The sequence below is a fragment of the Archocentrus centrarchus genome, chromosome 15, assembly GCF_007364275.1.
Source record: "Archocentrus centrarchus isolate MPI-CPG fArcCen1 chromosome 15, fArcCen1, whole genome shotgun sequence".
Lineage (NCBI taxonomy): Eukaryota > Metazoa > Chordata > Actinopteri > Cichliformes > Cichlidae > Archocentrus > Archocentrus centrarchus.
Genome location: NC_044360.1, coordinates 30321045 through 30338991, shown reverse-complemented (window position 1 = coordinate 30338991; position 17947 = coordinate 30321045). Strand labels below are relative to the sequence as shown.

At 42.4% G+C, this 17947-nt stretch overlaps 1 protein-coding gene across 4 annotated transcripts in view; it reads left to right on the top strand.

Moving 5' to 3' along the window:
* Positions 1–496: 496 nt before the first annotated feature.
* rin2a (Ras and Rab interactor 2a) overlaps positions 497–17947 on the top strand; it is an 87048-nt gene continuing 69597 nt past the window's right edge. The window contains exons 1-2 of one of the 4 annotated variants that reach the window (XM_030748198.1): positions 497–737; positions 4451–4532. The gene's annotated coding sequence lies outside the window, so the exon portion shown is untranslated. Of the gene's footprint in view, positions 738–4445; positions 4533–17947 lie in introns of all 4 variants that reach the window. The other 3 variants (XM_030748196.1, XM_030748202.1, XM_030748197.1) reach the window with 3 other exon arrangements.

The window sequence follows — 17947 nt, the reverse complement described above, 5'->3', positions numbered from 1 at the left end:
AGAGATTGCTCTGTATTGTTCACATTTGAGTCTCGTTTTTATCATATGACTATGTTATGACAGGCAAAAACGTTCTTAATGTTGTGTGTTAGGACAGGACTTTGTTAAGTCAGCTCACCATGTTGTTATTGAGTGGAGTTAAAGCCACAAGCTCCGGACCAATAAGGGTTTCTCAGCTGGAACACGTGATGTGAAAGTTAATGTAGAGTTTGTTTTTGTTCCTCTGGTGTGCTGTGGGGGGAAGGAGGCAGTGTCAGTGTTAAGCTGGGAAGTAGTGCGGTCTTCCTCTTAAAGTAAAATTACGGGCATTTTCACGAGTATTATTTACTGTAGTACTTTTATATGGTGTGTAAAAAAAAAAAAAAAAGGTTTTTGGAAACAGTACAGATGAGTACTGAATGTAATTTCGATGCTTGACTCCGTCTTGACATCAGCGTTAGGTATTTTATTTTGAAAAACACCAGAAGCCTTCTCTTCAAGCGAGTCGTTTTACTTAGGATGAGAAGTCTGAAACTGGTTCTCACAAGAGTTTGGACCATGAGGTAACTGGCACAGGACGAGCTCTTTTCGCTCGCTTTCCTCAGCTGACACAGTGAGAAGAATGTTTTAACGCTCACAGCTTACAACAACCGAAAATAATGTCGAAATGTTGCTATAATGCTCTTATATATTTAATAAGTCAACGGAGCAGTGGGATTTTCTAAAGCCAAAGTGGAATAACGAACACTCCGTAAGAGGTAAGCAACGTTAAAGTTAAGGTACCTGCTCTTTGTGTAACTATTGTGTACGAGTGAAAGCGTGTTTTGGCGATTATATTCCATTTCCAAACTCAAATGTATTTTTTTTTCTGCCGAGAAAAGCCGGCAAACTCACTGTCTCTCAAACAAAGCAGCGCTCTGCACGATGAATCCTGCGGGACGTGTTGTACAGCTTAACCACCACCTGTCGCGCGGCGTTGCCTGTACCCAGTCTACAGAGCCTACGTTCTGATTTCACGCATTTTTAGAAATTATACGGTTTTCAGCGAAAGCACATGGAGCAAACTTTGTTATTTAAGGTGGCCGTAAGTCTCAAGGAGTCGGTCTTCAATCCGGTTTGCACCTCCCCCTCCCCAAAACAAACAAACAAGTAATTTACTTACATTTGCGCTCAGTATAAAGTGGCTCCTAACTACAGCCCACTCTCACCGCTTCAGCGTGAAGCATCACAGTGATATTTCAGCTCATCTTCACAAATCCTCTTGTGTGTATTGTGACTCATTTGCCCCCCCCCCCTTTTTTTGGGGGGGGGGGGGGGGGTGGTGGGGTGGTGGCTTCTGAAGATTTCCAGCTCAGAGGCTGTCATCTTGTCTATTGTTTGCCTGGTAATTGGACTGCTGTTTGAGTTCTAGCACTGTAACCTTCCCCATCATCCTCAGTCTTTAACAGCATATCTGTTTCCTGTCTGTTTCTTTTTCCTGGGAGAAGTTTGATGGGGGGGGGGAGCTAAAGCATTTCCTGGTACCGGCCAAAATCCTGCTTTTCCAATCTTTTCAGAAATCTGCTAATGTGCTTAGTGCTCAGACCCAAAGCAGACTGTTGCTGTACCTCAAACCTGAGTCACAGGGCAGGAATTCAGAGAGTGCTTTGGTTTGTTGCTGGAGTACCACAGGTATAAGAAGATGGATCGTATTGAAAAATAAGTTTTTTGGATTATTAAAAAATACAGGGAAAGGTGGGATTGTGGCCACTGATGAAGTGTTGCCATAATAGAAAACTGCTCTGCATCCAGTTGGGTAATATATTTTTGAAATAGTTCTCTGCACAGACTGGAAAGCAAGTGAAGTGAGGTTCACTTTGAGGAATCAAACCAGTTGGTTCAGGTGTGCTGTCATACCAGTGTGACATACTGCAGTTCTGTAACATCATCAGAACCAGACACCCATCAGTGTGTTGTCAAAATGTTGTTATCCTGACTGAAGGCCGTTTCACACCGGATGCGTTGTGTAGAAACGACACGAAATTCTGAATCTTTCTGATGTGAACTTGTCATGTAACCTACATACACACCGGACGCGTTGCGTTTTTGCAAATAAATCGTCCTCATAAAATGCACTGTGAAAGAAATGAAGTCGACATCAAACGATGATGTAATGAGGTTGTGATGTTTCTAAACAAGAGAAGGAAGAAACAGAGATTCTGGGTTCATCCAGCTCACAAGAAAGCGGCAGAAGGTTGAGTTTTAAGGTTTGATCCCGGAGCTGAAGCTGCATATTTCAGGATATCAGTGAGCTCTTGTTGGCAGAGTTGGGATCACATGTGAGGAGGCAGAGAATAATTTCAGAGAGCTGACTGACCCGGAGCAGTGTGTAAAGGCCTTTTATCTTAAAGGCCTTTACACACCGGACATGTAAATTTAAAAGAAAGTAGTCATTCAAATTTACAAGCATGGAAAACTGATCTGCAAACAGAAATCTCTGAGGATGAATGGAATAACTCATGTCTACTGGCACAACCTCAAACTATTAACACAAGGTTTAGATTACTACAATACAAATGGTTATTTAGAACCTATATCACTCCTGTAAAACTTCACCATTTCAATTCAGATATTTCTGATTTTTGTGCTAAATGTAATATAGATAAGGGTACTCTTTTCCATTGTATGTGGCAATATACAGATCTTTTGGAAGGCGATTACTATGTTTATCTCTCGTCTGAACAGGATGTTCCACAGGACTGCAAACTTTGCTTACGGTACATTTTCCTGATGGTTTTAAGGGATATACAAAGAGAAACAAGCTTGTTAGTTTCTGCCTTCTTCAGGCTAAATATGGGATCACTTTGAACCGGAAGGACACAAAGACCAGAGATGAACCAATGGGTCAATCTAATGTGTAACACCTTGGCGGTGGAAAAACTGACTTGTACAGCTAAAGGGAAGCTTGAAGACTTTAAAGTTATTTGGGTACCCTTCCTACATCTTTTTTAAACACAGTGACATGTGAACTCAATTCTATTGTGACAAAATGAACTCTGGGTTGGTTTTTTTGTTTTTTTGGTGGTGGAAGGGATTAAAGTTTTTTTTTCTTTCCCCCATATTTTTCGTATGTCTATATAACAGAAAAATTCTAATAAAAATATTTGTGGAAAAAAAATCTATTGACAAAGTTGCTACGTTGACAACGCTGCCATGCTGTGGCTTCCTGCAAGATTTGCAGGTGAAGCGGTGAGGGATCTACGAGTATGTAACGCAGCATAGACTATGTCAATATAAGCGATATTGTCTCATCTTATATTGCGTATTAAAATATTGATATTTCAGAAAAATTTGATATATTGCCCAGCCCTATCTGCAACCATAGTGCGCATATACAAGTGCCCCTGTTTTCAAAAAGCAGTGTTTTCGTCTGTTTACACATAAATGGAGGCCTCCACGAAACACGCCACTCTAGAGCCTGTTACCAAAATGCATAGTTTCTCGTGTAAGCAGGAGGCCAAAATGCATCAAAACTCAGCCGTTTACATTTGGAAACAGTTTCGTGTAAATGGGGCCTTAGGGGCCACAGCTGCCAATCAAACTTTTGGTTCAAACTAGGGCTGCAACGATTAGTAAAAATAGTTGATGACGAATTTAATTGTCGATAATAGTCGTCTATTATTACTAGTGATTTTTTTTAAACGTAGTGAGACATCTTCCTTTCCGTCTGTCTCTGGTGATCTTCACACATGTGCTGAAGCTCACCAGCGCATGTGATGACGTAGAATTACATTTCCGGGTCCAAACTGTCACGTGATCAATTTACCGCAATGCTGTGTTCCTGGTTGTTTAACTCAAAAAAAAAAAAAAAAACCACACTCAGCTGTGATTTTACCGATGAGAAAGGGAAGCAGAAATGGCTGCAGTTAATAAGGTATGTTACAATCATCTTTAAAGTGAAAAGTCATTGGTTATACCATTGCTGTTTATTTAGAAGCATTTGGACTCGGAAATGACGTCAGACTTAAAGACTGGATAGCATTCAGCGGCACATTCAGTGATGGGGGATACTAGTGAAACTGTGGCAACTTTGTTTTACAGGGATGAAAAAGTACTATTTTTTATTTATTTATTTTTTTATGGTTGGAAAAATGGACTGTTAAAGTTATATCAGCAGCAAACCTGATAAGTTTTGAATGAAGTATGTGTTTACTACCACATTTTAAATAACCTTATGCTAAATGTAAAAGCTGGTAGCTAAATAAGTGCCATTTCATAATTATGTGATTCATAATCGGTTAGCCGACTAATCGTTTCAATAGTCGATGACTAATCGACTATCAAAATAGTCGTTAGTTGCAGCCCTAGTTCAAACTGAACTAAACTCTGAGTGAATTTGGACATCTCTAAACCCGTGTAGTAAAAATTAATGCAAATAAACATATTGATTTGTTTTTTCCTGATTTGTTTCTTTATGTTCTTTGAAGGACAGACTCAGTTTGAACAACATTTCCCATAAGCTGTGTGGCTGCCACCCCTCATCCCCACATCTTTCATACTGAACAAAAACCCAGGTAATTATGTGTTATTGGACTCCTGGAGCCCTGAATATTCAGATTTTAATATGTTTTACTGAGACTGTACCAGTTAGGCACAGGTTACTCTAGCAACTCTTTCTCATCACTTTTTTGTTTACCATATTTTTCGGACTATAAGGCGGACTTAAAATCCTTAAATTTTCTCAAAATCGGCAGTGCGCCTTATAATCCAGTGCACCTTATGTATCAATTCTTGTTGTGCTTACTGACCTTGAACCCATTTTATGTGGTACACTGCGCTCAAAAATCTTTCAAAATGTTTTAGTGCGACTTTGGCAAAGGACGCTTCAGAAATATCGACATTTTCCAGAGCATACAAAGCGTACGCTTTTTTAGTTGAGCGCTGCGGTCTGATCGCCGATGGCCGAGGCATCCACACCACTGCACCATTGCGTGGTCTGCAGCGATATGGCCTCCAGTCTGGCGGATCAGATCAAAGGCCTCATTAAATTCTCTACTGACGATATTAGATGGGAACAAGCTGTGAGTGCAGCGCAGCAGGTGTGGAAAGCCGCCAAAGCCGCTGGAGATAAATTCAACAAGGACATGGAAGCATTGTTCCAAAAATGGAAACCGTATGCAGTAAACCTCAGAAAACGATGATGGATTTGGCCTATTTTCATCTATGCTGGCCCAAACATTTGTGCATAATCTGGTGATCGGCGGCTGGCACTGTTAACTTTTGTGCAACAAAACTCGTTGCTGGCTGTCTCAAAAATTGCTTGAAGTAGCTAAAGGACGAATCGAGGTTTTTTTTTTTTTTTTAATGTTTTTTCTTTGCTTATCGGTAAATATATTGGTGCACAGGATTTGTGAAGGGCTTATATACAAACTGAAGAAATTACTTGTTTTTACCCTCATAAATAAAAGAATATATTACAGCGTCTGTTAAGACGTTGAAGAAGATGGCGAGAGATTGCCAGCAAAAGTTGCCCTTTCATTAACAATTAAATGGTTGCTGTGTGCCGCAACCAAAACAAAACAGTAACAACAAGACTGACTCGGATAATAACGAGAGGGAACCCGGCATGCTTGATGCCGAAATCGCCCAACTGTTCAACTCGGACACTGAAGATGAATGAGTTGAATAAAGTTCAACTTACGTGACGCTTTTGTTTCATTCTACATATGTTTTATGATGCGTCTTATAACCCGGTCCGCCTTATGTATGAAAGTAGACCCGTTCATTGATAAGGCGCACTGCATTATAAGGCACACTATGGTTACCTATATAATCCAATCTGGATCAAACTTTCTCAGTAAGATGAGCATCCGGCCCGAACACATACATATGGCAATATTTTATGACAATCGCAGCGCAATGTCATGTTTTACACTTTGAGGTTCAGCGCCAAGGTGGTTTAGCAGAACCATCTCAAATTTCCCCTGGAAAGCCTTAAGGAGTTGGGCTTACACTGTTTTCAAAACTGTGAGCATTTGTCAAAGGGCGTGACCCTGACGGGATGGCAAAGGTCAATGTTTCACAGTGAAGACATAAATAGAAGTAAGTCAAAGCCACATTGCCCAATCTGCCTCAAACTTTAGTGTTTTGATAAGCCTCCTGCCCTGAACGCACTGATATGCATAAAGTCCATAAACGTTAGAGCGCCACCTAGTGGCAGCTCAAAACATCATAAAATGGCATGTTTTTTGCGTAGCCCCGGAGCTACATTTTATCTACAGCTCTGAATTTTTTCAGGCTCATGTAACATCCTAAGACATACAAAAAAGTCTCTTGGACCCATACCCGAAACCCTACAGGAAGTCAGCCCATCTTCAATTGAAGGTGTCAATTTTTGTCATTTTCAGACCTGCTATTTGGCAACAGCAGCTGTGATTAGGTGTTGGCTCACAATAACAAGACAGCCTTTTCTGGCTGTAGAAAGTCCTTGACCTGTTAAACCACACTCTCACTATCCTACAGTGAGAGCAAGCATTTTTACATTTATTTTTTATTTTTTGATGGACAGGCAGCACTGTAACCACAACACAGAGGAATCATGTCCTCACTCAGACAACTCAGAACATCAACACTGACTCATGGACTTGTTCTCCATCAGAACTGAAGGCATGGTAAATGGACTAGTTCTTATATAGCGCTTTTCTACTCAGTCAGAGCACTCAAAGCGCTTATACAACATGTTTTACATTCACCCATGCACTCCCATTCATACAAGCACTTCCATGTTTACTAAGCTAAGTGCTTTTAATTAGCTAACATTCACACACATTCATACTCCGACAGGACGGTCGGAGAGCAACTTGGGGTTAAATACATTTCACTGTGCATTGTACTGTGTATAACTGTGCATGTGACAAATAAACACTATCTTATCTTATCTTAAGTATCTTGCCCAAGGATACATTGGCATGTAGCCTGGAGTAGCCAGGAATCGAACCACTGACCTTCCGATCAGTAGGTGACCTGCTCTACCTACTGAGCTACAGCCACCCCAGGCACATAAAGTTTACATCTGGTGCCAACTGTGGAGAATATTTTGAGCTTGAACTGTGATTTAGGTCAGGTGTTGCACCATCAGCACTTTTATTGAGGCACTGCAGAATTTGGTTTGGTGTAATTAGTGTATGTGGTACCAGTGGTGCAGAACAAGTGTTTGATAGCTGACGGTTGTGTGTGTTGTGTGTGTGTGTGTGTGGTGTGTTTACGTAGACTGTGGCTGCAGAGAACTCTCTTCTCAGTCCAGATGTGTGTGTTTGTGCATGTTGGTGATCTCTGTGCTGTGTGGTGGGTTTTTCACAGAATAAATCTGTGCCCTGTGGAGAGGAGACACACCCAGCTTAATGTGAATAGGAGTGCATCTGACTCAGTTTTAGGAGCTAAACATAGGCCTTCTAAGTGGAAGCATTTGCATGGCTGCCAGCATAGCGCATGACCTGCAGGAAATCCCATCAGATTGGGAAAAAGTGCTCAGGAATGACATGCCAACAATGTCTGGAAATTCATTTTCAAACTTTTTTTTTTTTTAAAACTGCTGTTGCAATGCTTCACAACACATCATGGATTTAAAGCACTGGCAGCTATTCTGTGCACTGCAGTTTCATTCCTTTTCATAGATTGTAGGATTTTGTCATTTAAAGGAATGCCTGAAATTGTCTTCTTGATAACATAAATTGGGAAAAAAACCCACATTATTTTGTGAACAGGTCAATGTACTTCTGGAATTGTCTCCTAGCAGCTCTGAACTGGAAAGCACAGGTAGCTGTGGTCATGCTAAGCTGATGCTCGGTGACCTTAAAAGATAGGGAAGTAGAAAAATTCTTAAACAGCTTGAATTTAGTAAAGATATCAGGATTTATGTCTGTATTTATGTGTGTGTGTGTGTGTGTGTGTGTGTGTGTGTGTGTGTGTGTGTGTGTGTGTGTGTGTGTGTGGGCGGAAAAAACATTTTTTTTTTTTTTTCACTAGCCTTGCAAAAATGAGTAAAAATAACAGCACTATGTGTCATGCTTGTGGGTCGGTGGCCCAGGGTTTTTGTTTAGTTCCATTTTGTTGTAATTTTTTGGCTGGTGGCTGTTACTCTTTAGATCCTCAGTTTGTTTTGGTTAGGCTTTCTGTTAGTTTATTTGTTTGTTATTCAGGGTTTATTGTTTGGTTTGGTTGTTTTGTTCCAGTTCCTGTTTTATTTTGTTAGCGTCCTGTTCTGTGTGTGTTGTATTCAGTTTTGCTTCCCCTTGTCTCGTCTGCGTAATTATGGTCAGCTGTTTTCCCACCTGTTGTCACGTCATTAACCCTTATGTATTTATTGTCTGCTCTTGTCTGTCCTTAATACATTTCACTGTGCATTGTACTAGGGTTTAATCCCGGGATCCGGGATTCCCGGGAAATGCGATCAGAACCATTTCCCGTTTCCCGGAAACGTTAGACGGGAAACCGGGAAAAAAGTCACGCGCGTCGATTTGACTTTCAGAAAGAAAAGAAAGTTCAGAATGTTAAATTTAAGGAAATATTGAGAGAAGGGTTCGTTTAATGCGAAAAGCATTACTCTTCATTTCAGGCACGTTCAGCCTCCGTTAAGGCTTCAGCCTTCATCTCAAGCGTTTTAATAGAGGTATTACACAGTTGTACTTTTTCCTCTTTAATTTGTTGAAATCGTAGGCAATGTGTTTACCCTAAGGTATTTGTATTATATAATTTTATATTATTATATATTGTTATATTGCATTATATAGCCTATAAAATATGCCTGCCCTGAACAATAAAGAAATATCTGTTTAACTTCGGGTGTTTCTTTTCCTCGTTTGCAGCCGCTTACTAACAATCATGAATTAGGATACGGGCCTAATGTGTGAAGAAATTATCATGAAATAGATTGCTTTAACATATTTCGCTTTTAAAATGGAGTTGAGTAAAATGTATATTTTTTAGGCTATAAGGATTGGCCAGTTTTTCAATAGACGATTCACAGCGAACCTACTTTAACCCTCAGACACGGTGTTATAAATTTGCTGTTGCCAGAATGGCAATGACCAAGTCGTAGTGCATTACTCAAGGCCCTGTGTTATGCCATATTATAGTGTAGTACGGTAGTTAACTTTTCAATGACTATTACAGCGTTCCACTGGTGGAGATATAGTGCAACAGATGTCGCCACGACAGCGTGGCTGAGCCTTTATCAATGCTGTAGAGATGAACCGTATTGTTTTGCACCAGCAGTTGTAAAATAGCTTGTATAATTCCATGTACAATGGAGGAATATTCGAATTATATTTGTTAAGGGAGTGTTGAGGAACGATACAACACGGCATAGCTGGAAAGCTACCTCTACAATATCACAATAGGTTAAGGCCGACACAGGCTACAGAAGGCCTAATTAAAATAAAAAATAAAATAAACTTTTTCCCGGGATTCCCGGGAAATGGCTCGTCATTTCCCGGGATTTGATTCATGTCATTTTCGGGAAAATATTAAACCCTACATTGTACTGTGTATAACTGTGCATGTGACGAATAACACTATCTTATCCTTTGTCGGGTCCTAAGTGTTTATATGTTTAGGTTAATGTTCGTGCTGAGTGTTTGTATTTTCGAGTCTCTAGTTTTCAAGTCCTTTCCTGTAACTGGCCTGTCAACTTAGTAATTTGTGTTTATTTGTTTAAATAAAGTTGTTGTTTAGTTCAGCTCTTGCCCGCATCCTGCTCTGAGGTCCTCCCTGCCCTGCCTGCAGCACCCAGCTGTGACAGTAGGACCCGACCCGGAAATGGACCTTGTGGACTGCGAATGACAAGTGCGTCAGAAGGTAATTGATTATCACCAAGATGAGGAAATGAGATGGAAGCCTTGGCTCACCCCAGACCGCGCTCTCTGCCTCAGCCCCGAGCCTCGCCACTGTAGCTGATCGCTCCGCCAGCTGCAGCCCCTCCGCCAGCTGCAGCCCCTCCGCCCATTCCGACAGCGATCACGGTGGGCGGCTACTTCTCTTCATTCCCACCGCGGATTATGCTGTCCTTCACCTCGCTGCAGCCTCCGCCAGCTTCTGGGAGAAGGAAGCACGGTGTTCGACAAGGGAATCAGCAGCCTTCGCCTGCCGCAACCATTAATACAGCACAGCCCCAGCTTGGTTTTGCTGTGAGGTCTGTGCAGCCTCTGGACTTGGCTTTAGCTTCTTTGTATAACCCTATATCCCCGAACATAATTGGCTGAGTGTACTTCAAAAGAGCCACTATTCACGGACTTACGGCAACAATTGCTGTAATAACACCACAGTAATACCCTATATTGGTTGTGAAGTGCAGTTTCTCAGCTTTCAGAAACTGTTTGAATTTTTCTGATAGGACAAACAGTCGCATTATTACGGTAATTCAAAGTTCCTTTGATCAGCCCTCTGGCCGGCTCTGTGCTAACCAGCTGTTCGGCTGGTAGCGGCAGGTAACGGTGCTTCAGCGGCGATCGCCCGGCAGTATAGGGTTATAATATGTATGCTGTGTGAGCGTTTCAGATGGCTCTCATGTTGCAAAACTACTGCTGCAAACTGTTGTCTGGGGATTCAGCCGGTGCTTTGTGCCTCCAGTTTCTTGCTGTCAGGTTTTAAAAATGGCACGGTTGATTCTGGTGAAGGAGTTGCTCTCATGCCTCCGATAATGACGACACTCCCTGGCCAATCAGTGGCATGCTGTCCTCCGCGTCACATTTATGTATCGCCTCGTATCGCTCAGAACATCGGGTGAGTGGGTACGAAAAAGTACATGTAAACTTGTACCAGTTACTAATGGAAATGCCGTCAAACCGCGGCGAGTCGAGGCGACCCGTGCCGAGTTGTCCTGTATGGAATTGCGGCTTTAGTATCGGTCCCCTCTGTCCCTTCTGCTCCCTTAGCTCCCTCCTCTGCTCCAGTCCCCTTAGCTCCTCCTTCTGCTCCCTTGGCTCCTTTAGTGTTGGTCCCCCCCTGCAGCTTCAGTGGCTTCAGTCCCTTTAGCCTCAGTCCCCACTCCGGTTCCCTCAGCTCTAGCTTCGCTCGCCTCGGCCCAGTCCCTTTAGCCTTTCAGCTCCCCTCGGCCCCAGTCCCTTCAGTTCCCTCGGCCTCAGTCCCTGTAGCTTCGGGCCCCTCAGCATTAGTCCCCTCCTCAGTTTCGTTCCCCTTTGTTCTCTCTGGTCCCCTCTGCTTCGGACCCTTTAGCTCCCTCAACCTTGGTCCCCTCAGCTACCTCAGAGTCACCCCTGTCAGACCTTGCTTTAAAGCTGCCCACTCTGCACCCGCAGTCGTTAGAGGAGACGGCTGGGTGCCCTGCTCAGTGGTATGGCTCTATCAAGTTTTTTGCCTCTTTTGAGTTTTCTGGCTCCTATGAGTGTCCTGAGCCTTTCGAGTACCCTGAGCCTACCTGCTTTTGTCATCGCCGCCGCTGGGATCGCGGTCAGCCTCCAGCTTCGCCTCATTGCTGCCGCCGCTGGGACCGCGGTCGGCCTCCTGCTTCGCCTTGTCGCCGCCGCCGCTGGGACTGCGGTCAGCCTCCAGAACTGTTCAAAGACCTTATAGTCCCATGTCACCCAAAAAGAGCATTTCATTCTCAGACTGCTGGCCTACCTTTGGTTCCTAGGATACTTAAGAGTAGAATGGGAGGCAGAGGCCCCTCTTCTGTGGAACTAGCTCTCAGTTTGGATTCGGGAGACAGACACCCTCTCTATTTTTAAGATCACGCTTAAAACTTTCCTTTATGGTCAAGCTACAGTTAGGGCTGGAGCAGGTGACCTCGAACCATCCCTTAGTTATGCTGCTATAGGCCAAGACTGCTGGGGGGTTCCCGTAATACACTGTTTCTTTTCATTCACCTTATTTACTTTGTTATACTCCACTCTGTGTTTAATCATTAATTATTATTTATCTCTGGCTCTCTTCCACAGCATGTCTTTTGTCCTGTCTCTCTCCCCTCAGCCCAACTGGTCATGGCAGATGACTGCCCCTCCCTGAGCCTGGTTTTGATTGTGACTGTGTATAGAATGTATATACCCAATTTTATACAATTCTGTGGAACTAAGACTTTTGCTCTCCATATAAACCCAATGCAGTATTTTGGGTGTCGCGGCTGTATCGTGCAAAAAATGAGCATGGGTCTCATTTACTTTCTTGTTCAGGATGATGTCAAGAGTGTTGACACAAATTTTCATGTATTTTAGAGAAACTAATTTTGTGGACGCCATACAAATTTTAATTTGCTTCTGTAGGGGGCGCTCTTGCATCTATAGCCTTGAATCCATAGTTATGGCTTCAGCCTGTGTGTGTACATGAGTGATTACATTTCTAGCTTGATTGGGCAAAGCATGTGTTATACAGTGCACAAACAAGTCTGTGGCGAGAGAAAAACGAAGGTTAAATTCAAAGGCCTGGTGTGACAAGGCTGTTTAATATTTTGTAAAGATTTCCAGAATATTTGATGGACTGTGGAGCCATTTTGGTCTCACTGGGTAAAATGCCCTAGGAGGAGTTCGCTCGACTTTTTTGTACGTCTTAGGATGTTACATGAGTGTGCAAAATTTCAGAGCTGTAGATAAATTGTAGCTCTGGGGCTACCCAAAAAACATGCTATTTTATGATATTTCGAGCTGCCACTAGGTGGCGCTCTAACATTTATGGACTTTATGCATATCAATGTGTTCAGGACAGTAATCTAATCAAACCACTGAAGTTTGAGGCAGATTGGGCAATGTGGCCTTGAGTTACAGCCCTTTTTGTCTTCATGGTGAAACATCAAACTTTGCCATCCCGCCAGGGTCACGCTCTTTGGCAAAAACTCACAGTTTTGAAAACAGTGTAAGCCCAACTCCTTAAGACTTTCCACGGGAAATTTGAGATGGTTCTGCTCAGCCACCGTAGAGCTGGACCTGAAAGTGTAAAACATGACATTTCCTGCTCCCACTAGGTGGCGCTGCGATTGTCATAAAATATTGCCATATGTATGTGTTAAGGGGCAGATACTCATCCTGCCTAGAAAGTTTGATCCAGATTGGAGTATGTAGGTATGAATGAGAGCCAATCAAAATTTCATGACGAATGATCAAATTTCAGCGGGGCATAAGGGCCAGGCCCTCTTGTCAAAAACTCACCGTTTTTTAAATGTAGATTCCCCTTGGTGTGTAGATAAAACACACCAAATCTGAAGTTAATAACTTCTAAAACCTTTGAGTTATTAGAGAAAGTCTGAAGGGTGCAAATCACCAAATTTGCATGTTTGAGTCAAAATGGCCGACTTCCTGTTGGGTTTAGAGTATGGCTCCAAGAGGACTTTTTTGTGCGTCTGGATATGATACATATGTGTAGCAAGTTTCATAAATGTACGTGAAACAGCGGTGGGGCTGGACTTTAGGGGGTGCTACTGAGGCATTTTGGTTGGCTGTTGCCCGATGCCATTAAAAAACTTAAATTTTCACCAGGTGTGATGCATGTGCAAAGTTTCATGAGTTTTTGAATATGACAAAGCCCCCAAAAAGGCAATTCATTTGCCTGAATAAAAAATAAATAAATAAACGGGTGGCGTCGGTGAGTGCCCACTAATTAATATGTCACAGTGCTCTATGTAATGCCTGCAGCCATCAATGAAATTGTAATGATCATAGGATGATGATTATCAGTGTCCTTCTGATTTCATGTCACCACTAGGTGGCGTTATGAGTGTGAAACAAAGCTGATAGATGGGTGTGTCCAGTCTCCCTTACCCTCCCATTAAGCCTGTGAAGTTTGGGACAGACTGGAAAATGTATTTTAGAGATGTGACAATTTGGTGTACTATGCTATATGAGTAAAATCCCACATTCAGAGGGTTGCTACGGCAACACCGTTGAAGATTCTATAAAACCTTGAATAACTTTTGACAGGCTACTTGTGTAGATGATCTGGAGCTTTTTTGGTGTCACTGGATGAAATGCTCTAGTAGAAGATTATTCAAATAGCAGACCCGAAAAAGGCCAAAAATGCTGCAAAAATGACACCTTAATTTGAACATGCCTGGCTTCCTGTAGGGTTTTGAGTATGGGACTTTTTTGTACGTCTTAGGATGTTACATCAGCATGCATAATTTCAGATACACAGTGCAAGCACAGCCCAGGGGCTGATGTTTAGTGTCTTTCTGGGCTTGAAATTGAAAAAAGTCTAATTTCAGAGGGTTGCCACGGCAACACCGTTCAATATTCTACAAAACCATGAATAACTTTTGATGGGCTACTTGTGTAGATGATCTGGAGCCATTTTGGTGTCAGTGGATGAAATGCCCTAGGAGGAGATGAGTCAAATAGCAGATGTGAAAATCGCAAAAATTGACACCTTCAATTGAAGATGGCCGACTTCCTGTAGGGTTTCGGGTATGGGTCCAAGAGACTTTTTGTACATCTTAGGATGTTACATGAGCCTGTACAATTTCAGACATGTAGATAAAATGTAGCTCCGGGGCTGCTCAAAAAACATGGTATTTCGTGATATTTCAAGGTGCCACTAGGTGGCACTCTAACGTTTATGGACTTTATGCATAACAATGTGTTCAGGGCAGGGATGCTTATAACATGACTGAAATTTGAGCCAGATTGGGCAAGTTGGCTTTGAAGTTACAGCCATTTTTGTGTTCATGGCGAATCATCGAACTTTGCCATCCCGCCAGGGTCATGCCCTTTGGCGAAAAGTCACAGTTTTGAAAACAGAGTAAGTCCACCTTCTTAAGGCTTTCCACGTGAAATTTGAGATGGTTCTGCTAAACCACCTTGGAGCCAATTATTATTTTTTTAAATTTTTCTTTTTTTAAAATTTGGAATACTCAACTTAGATAATGTATAAATGAGATGCAATCAAAATTTCATGGCGAATGATCAAAATTCACAGGGGCATAATGACCCTGCCCCCTAGGCAAAAACTCGCCATTTTTTAAGTGTAGATTCCCCTGGGTGTGCAGATTACATATACCAAATATGAAGTTAATAACATACAAAACCTCTGAGTTATTAGAGAAAGTTTGAGGGGTACAAATCGCCAAATTTGCATAATTAATTCAAAATGGCGGACTTCCTGTTGGGTTTAGGGCATGGCTCCAAGAGGATTTTTTGTGCGTCTGGATGTGATACATATGTGTATGACGTTTCACACATGTACGTAAAACACAGCGGTGGGGCTCCTGTTTAGGGGGCGCTAGAGAGCCATTTTGGATGGACCCTTCCCGAAACCATTAACATACTTAAATTTCACACCCAACTGACCTGAAAATGGCTGTCCACCAACGTTCACCATCCAACCTGACAGAACTGGAGAGGCTCTGCAAGGAAGAATGGCAGAGGATCCCCAAATCCAGGTGTGAAAAACTTGTTGCTTCATTCCCAAGAAGACTCATGGCTGTACTAGCTTGAAAGGGTCTTCTACTCAATATTGCGCAAAGGGTCTGAATACTTATGACCATGTGATATTTCAGTTTTTCTTTTTTTAATGAATTTGCAAACATTTCTACATTTCTGTTTTTTTTCTCTCAAGATGGGGTGCTGAGTGTACATTAATGAGAAATAAAATGAACTACTTTGATTTTAGCAAATGGCTGCAATGACTGCCGTGGCTGTAGCTCAGTAGGTGGAGCAGGTCACCTACTGATCAGAAGGTCAGGTTGATTCCTGGCTACTCCAGGCTACATGCCAATGTATCCTTGGGCAAGGTTGCTCTCCGACGCAACCGTCGGAGTATGAATATGTGTGAATGTTAGATAATTAAAGCACTTAGCTTAGTTAATATGGAAGTGCTTGTATGAATGGGTGTGCATGGGTAAATGTAAAATGTGTTGTATAAGCGCTTTGAGTGCTCTGACTGAGTAGAAAAGCGCTATATAAGAGCTAGTCCAATGAAACAAAGTGTGAGCAATTTAAAGGGGTCTGAATACTTTCCATACCCACTGTACCTTAAAAAGTTGAGACAATCTGGAGGCATTTCTGTATGCAAGGAAAAATGCTGAATGCCAGTATTGACTGTCTAAGATTTTGACCTCAGTCAGCACTGTTTAAAAATGGACCTGATTCTATAATAGAACACAGTGCATGGGCTTATAAACCTTCTGTAATCTTTTGGTCACTGAACACATTTTCTCACTGGCAATCTCTCACATATCCTTTCAATGTCCTGATGGATGCTGCCATATCAAGATTTACGTGGAAGTGCATGGCCTTAAAAAGTTTAGCGACACCTCGCAAAAGTACATCTTTTTTTTCCTCCCATGTCCCTTGTGGGGTTCCATAGTTTTAATACTTCCTATTACATTACAATACTAAAGAACCAGGTGAAATTAAATATGAAAAAATATCAACATTTTCTTTGTACGCGTTTGGGGGGGTCTGAAAAAGAGTATGCTTTGGAAAATGTCTATTTGTGAATCATCCCTTAGATTGGTAAATTAACAAATTAAACTATTTATTTTTGTATTTAATTGGGATCTACAGGGGTTGAACAATGAAACTGAAACACCTGTCATTTTAGTGTGGGAGGTTTCATGGCTAAATTGGATGAGCCTGGTGGCCAATCTTTGTTAATTGCACATTGCACCAGTAAGAGCAGAGTGTGAAGGTTCAATTAGCAGGATAAGAGCACAGTTTTGCTCAAAATATTGCAATGCACACAACATTATGGGTGACATACCAGAGTTCAAAAGAGGACAAATTGTTGGTGCATGTCTTGCTGGTGCGTCTGTGACTAAGACAGCAAGTCTTTGTGATGTATCAAGAGCCACGGTATCCAGGGTAATGTCAGCATACCACCAAAAGGACAAACCACATCCAACAGGATTAACTGTGGACGCAAGAGGAAGCTGTCTGAAAGGGATGTTCGGGTGCTAACCTGGATTGTTTCCAAAAAACATAAAACCACGGCTGCCCAAATCACGGCAGAATTAAATGTGCACCTCAACTCTCCTGTTTCCACCAAAACTGTCCGTCGGGAGCTCCACAGGGTCAATATACACGGCCGGGCTGCTATAGCCAAACCTTTGGTCACTCGTGCCAATGCCACACGTCGGTTTCAATGGTGCAAGGAGCGCAAATCTTGGGCTGTGGACAATGTGAAACATGTATTGTTCTCTGATGAGTCCACCTTTACTGTTTTCCCCACATCCGGGAGGGTTACGGTGTGGAGAAGCCCCAAAGAAGCGTACCACTCAGACTGCCGCATGCCCAGAGTGAAGCATGGGGGTGGATCAGTGATGGTTTGGGCTGCCATATCATGGCATTCCCTTGGCCCAATACTTGTGCTAGATGGGCACGTCACTGCCAAGGACTACCGAACCATTCTGGATCACCGTGTGCATCCAGTGGTTCAAACATTGTATCCTGAAGGTGGTGCCATGTATCAGGATGACAATGCACCAATACACACAGCAAGACTGGTGAAAGATTGGTTTGATGAACATGAAAGTGAAGTTGAACATCTCCCATGGCCTGCACAGTCACCAGATCTAAATATTATTGAGCCACTTTGGGGTGTTTTGGAGGAGCGAGTCAGGAAGTTTTCCTCCACCAGCATCACGTCGTGACCTGGCCACTATCCTGCAAGAAGAATGGCTTAAAGTCCCTCTGACCACTGTGCAGGTCTTGTATATGTCATTCCCAAGACGCTGTATTGGCCGCAAAAGGAGGCCCTACACCATACTAATAAATTATTGTGGTCTAAAACCAGGTGTTTCAGTTTCATTGTCCAACCCCTGTATTTCCCTAATATTAAAATGAGTTCTTTGCATATTTGTAACACTTTGATCTTACCTATTTAAGTATAAAAAATGTGCAAAAAAACTAAGAAATCCAGAAAGGGGCCAATCAAGATTCTGTATGGGCAAATGCTTTTTCACAGCACTGTGAAATACTGCAGCGGGAGTGCTAACAGGAACTAGAAAGAGAGAGAACTTTCCTCCCATATTTGGATCTCTCCATGGATT